Genomic DNA, 4819 nt, shown 5'->3' with positions numbered 1-4819 from the left:
GGCCCAGGCCCCCCCCCGCTGCCTGCCGAGGCGTGTTGCGATGGACTGACGCCGCGGCCTGCGGGAGGCGATCGGTGGAGAAGGCGTGCTGCGAGGGAGCGGGCCGGGGCGGCTGGGCCGTGGTCGGAGGGGAGAGCACGGGACGGGAGAAGGGATGTCCTTCACTAGGCAGCAGTTTTTTCCCCGCTGTTAACACTCAGCAGTTTGGCAGTCACCAAGAAGTGACGTTCCTTGTGTCGATGCCCCAGGCCTACAGAGATGGCACTTGGGCAGCAGGTGCACTTTTCCCACAGAGTGTGGCTGTAACCCGTTCACGGTTCCCCCGCCCTCTTGCACCCCCCGCCTGCTCCTGAGTGCGCAGGAGAATGTTGTGGTGTTGCCCTTCCGATGTGGCACAGCACGGGAGGTACATGAATATTGATATTGGCTATAATCCTTGTAGAGCATTAACCTCTGTGTTGAAGTGTAAGGCTGACTTTTCCATCTGTTTGCACTGGCAGATCACTAAGTCGTAAGGGCTATCTGCTGCATAAGGCTGTATGCCCTGGGATAGCAGATCACCAACAGCAAGGCTTTCTGAAAGACGTTTGTTTCAGAAAGAATGCTGCCAGCCAGGATTCTCCTTCAGAAAGTCATGTCTCTTTGCTACTGCAGTTTGCTCCCTGCCAGCAGCCATCACTTTGAGATCCTCAAATACCAGTAGGATTTCAGGTGGCCATGCTTTCTTTCTCCTGCACAGATGAGGAGTGAAATATTTTAAAGTTGTATTTCTCAATCAACTTCCATAAACTAAGAACTTGCTGTTCGTCATGCAACTGTGTAAATTACAGGGGCATGGCATCTTGTGCTTCCCTCACTGTTCTGTAATGCCTTACAAGTCAAGAAGTATGGCCTTAGAGGCTGGTAGATTTGTACAGAGATCCCATGTTTTTTTATCTCTTATTAAAAAGAAATAAAAAAAATAATCAAAGTCAGCTTATATGGACAATTTCCTTCTATCCCAGAGGTTAACTGCTATTTTCTCTTTCAATTTTCCCTATAAGAAAACCTCTTTTGCCGTTTTAAGGCATATCACTGTCCCCACTTTGAGAACAGCAGACTTTGTATTCACAGCAGGAGCATCCTACTTTCAATCCCATTTTGGCTTCTGACTTTCCCAGTAATTCTTTGCAGGCAAAGGCTGGAATTATTTTGGACGAAAAAACACTGCTAGTTAGGTTTGCTACACCATACTGTTCTGCTCATTGTCTCTGGTCCTATAACTCATCTGCGTATTCCTCTTCAAAGACTCATTCATACAAGGCCACTAGAAAAGGAACAGGATCTTTTATGAGGAAAAGGTTTGACCTTTCTTAGCTTAATGTCTTCATTTTACATGCAGAGACCCTTCATCTCTTCTGAGACCAGAAAGATAGGAAAGGCACTTTCAGAGCCGAGCTGGTACTTCCATTTCATTCATTTTCTTCCCTAATTGGCTAGTCTAGGTTTGAGTTAAACTATGCCCTTTTGAAATATTTACGCAATCCAGCAAGAATCATCAGTTTTTGTAAGTGTGTATCCAAATTCACTATTTGAAATTTTTTTTTTTTCCAGAACAGCTGCTAAAACCTCTACATGTTATGGTGCATGGTACACCCAAGTAATTTTCTGCAATACAGATTTTTCATTCATGTATCTTTTTTGTATTAGCTGAATATCCATACAGCCTGATATGGCTGAAGTCGCAAAACACAATGCATAAACTATTGTGTTCTTCTTTTGATATGCAATTATAATTTTTTTCTTACACAGATTATAAGCCACTATATTTCAGGAGATTTTTATAACATATTGTAACCAGATATTTCAAAGAAGAGCCTGTTCATTTGATATTAAAATAACAGGTTTATTAAAGCAATAGTTGCAACATTTGGAAATAAAAATATTCTGATTGATCCCTGTAAGTAGGCTACATTATAATTTAGCTAAACTTTCAGCAATAACTGCCATCTTAATGCTTATGTCTGATTTGGACACCCCTTTTTATTTTTGAGGTTCCAGTTTAAGTGATTCATTTCTAGAATGATAATAAGAAAACATGCCAATCATTTAGAAAAAAATACTTCAATGATTTTGTGGAGCAATAGTTTTGGCTCTGACTTCGGATTAGACACTACAAATTTAGCAGAGGTAGCTTTTCTCTGTTTGCTTGTTTCAAACAAGGCATATCTCTTTTGCTGTATTTTATATAGGACAAATTAGCTACCCTATGTGAGTAAAATTAATTCACTAGTTATTAGAAAACTTCCTAAAATTTTTAGACAGGTTTTCTGGACATTGGATGTATACCATACCTGTTCCAATCTGTGATTAGGGATTTCTTCTGCAGCTGGTACTCCTGGCTACTTTGAAACACAAATCAACAAGAGGAAAGAAAGGCTTGTAGTCTGGAGACAGAGACTATCCAACTCCTTGAAGAACAGGTCTGTAACTTTGATCTCAAAGTTTATTTATAGGAAGCCAGAGAGCAAGGTGATAGAAGTGTTGCAGAAATGTGTTCTTATTGTCTGAAACACACCATGGTCCAATTTGCCTCCTGTAGGCTCCAGCTGTCTAACAGAGACACCTCAATTGAACAAATCATTTCCTTGTTAAATTTAATAAGAGACTTTCTTTGTCAAAATGGTCTTTGCCTGTGACAAACAAAGCATCACAGCTTCTTGCCAAAGCATTATTCAACTTTGGAAGGGTGAAGTATCATGACAGTAAAATTGATATTACTGTAATTGAGACAGCTGTAAAATTGAGACTATATGAGCATTTACTGACCTTTCTTTCAAGAGAGTTCCATAAGTCAGTTTATTATAGTCAGTTTACTGCATAGTGATCTCTGCAATCCCTTAGCATTTAAACATTGTACACCTGTATTACTAAAAGTGGAAGTTATCCTGACATTTCAAAATTTTTAGCAAGCTACATTCCTCTTTCCTGGACAATACCAATTTGAAAAAAAAATTAATAGAGGTTAATGACGTGGTTTATGCCTACATGGCCATACGCATACTAAACTGGATTGGTTTTAGGCAAAGACAGGGTCCAGGGTCCTGCGATAAAAAGGAAAACTTGTCATTAAATAAAAAATAGAAAAAAAAGCCTACAAAAGAATGGTAGTTTTTATTCCAGGAACAAATTCGGTTTTCTAATGGAAGAAAAAAAAGCTTTTTTTGGAGGTCACAAGACTGACTGTTGTACTGCTGTGCTAGATCGGGTTAACTGTACCAGGGTGGGTAAAGCACAGGTACAGCTGTACGGTTATCTCACCTCAGCTCTGGTCTATCAAAGGAGCAGTGGATCAATCAGTCTTTACGTGAAAGGAAACAGCTTTTTAAAACTTGCTCGAGACCGATGTTATATTCAACTACTTGCGTTTGATTAGACTTACCACTGAAGCCTATAGTTTTCCCTTATTGGAGACAGGTAGCCATATTGTTTAATTGTCTCTTAAAATTCCCTGGTTTTAAGTATCAGCAGTTACAGCATTCCAACATTCTGCCTTAGTTCACAATTTGATGATAAATTTGCTTGCCAGAATTGCTACTTTCTGTATACAAGCCTTTTCATCCTCTCTAGCCCTTGAAGTAAAGCTAAATGATTTTGAATTCTCTCTCTCCATTTTGTGCTTTCACCCAGAGAAGTCAAAATAAGGTAATGTCCTCCAAGTTTTTTTTACAAATTTTTTTTTGTGTTGCAGAAATGGCCCAATGAAACTTAATTAAACTTTATACAACTAATTCCAATTCATGCAGACATGGATAATTTCAGTTTGAGAAGGAATAACTATAAATAAGTAAGAGAATTACAACGTAGGAGTTCACCAGTTTTCACAGATACGCCTATGTCGTGGTTTGGCCCCAGCCGGGAACAAAGAACCACGCGGCCGTTCGCGCAACTCCCACAGCCGGCGGAAGAATCAGAAGGAATAAGGCAGACACTCGTCGGCTGAGATAAAAGCAGTTTAACAGAACAGCAAAAGCAAGAGAAAACAATAACGATAACACCAGCAAAGGAATACACGAACCCAATTACAATGCCGCCGCTCCCCGACCTGACCCGGACCCTCCAAGCCGCGACTTCCTGCCCCCTCCCCCAGCTAGCTCCCCCCCACCAAACCTGGGCATGGATCACATGGCATGGAATACCTGTATCCCCTGCTGGCTCCTTGGGAAAATTAACCCCATCCCTGCCAGAACCAGGACAGCCTACAAAACTGTAATGTTAAATGCAAGCAGATAACACTACGTCATAGCTAAGTATTTTTAGGGTTACAATGAACAATGTTCCAAAATGGGTGTTTTTACTAATTTGCTTGGACTATAAGGACCATAACTAAAGCTGTAGTCGTGGAAGTCCTAGCCCAAAGAATTATGGCAATTTGTGCTATTACTGCTTGCCTCTCACAGGGAGCTGTTGGTAGTTACGTCACCAACTTCATCCACTTCAGTACAAAGTTAAATGGGTAAGCAGTAGTGGGCTTCCCTGGCAGAACAGGGATGACTTCAATTTCCACAACCATCTGTGTGCTTAGTATCTGATTGCAGCCAAAGGCCTAAATTGTTCACGTTACCAAAGACAAAGCTGAAGACTAGGTTAGATAGAGCAGCATGCATATAAAGTGTATGGCCACTATGAAAATTAGAAAGTAAATACAAATAATTTTCAGTAAATCTATTAAGTACAGAACACCATTTAAAAAAGAGTAGATACAGTCTTTCATTGAACAGCTTGAAACTTCATCTAATTATTAAACCACCTGTCAATTACATGAAACATTTTGAAAAGC

This window comes from Charadrius vociferus, unplaced genomic scaffold, assembly GCF_000708025.1.
Source record: "Charadrius vociferus isolate BGI_N301 unplaced genomic scaffold, ASM70802v2 scaffold343, whole genome shotgun sequence".
NCBI lineage: Eukaryota > Metazoa > Chordata > Aves > Charadriiformes > Charadriidae > Charadrius > Charadrius vociferus.
This window is presented reverse-complemented; position numbering follows the sequence as displayed.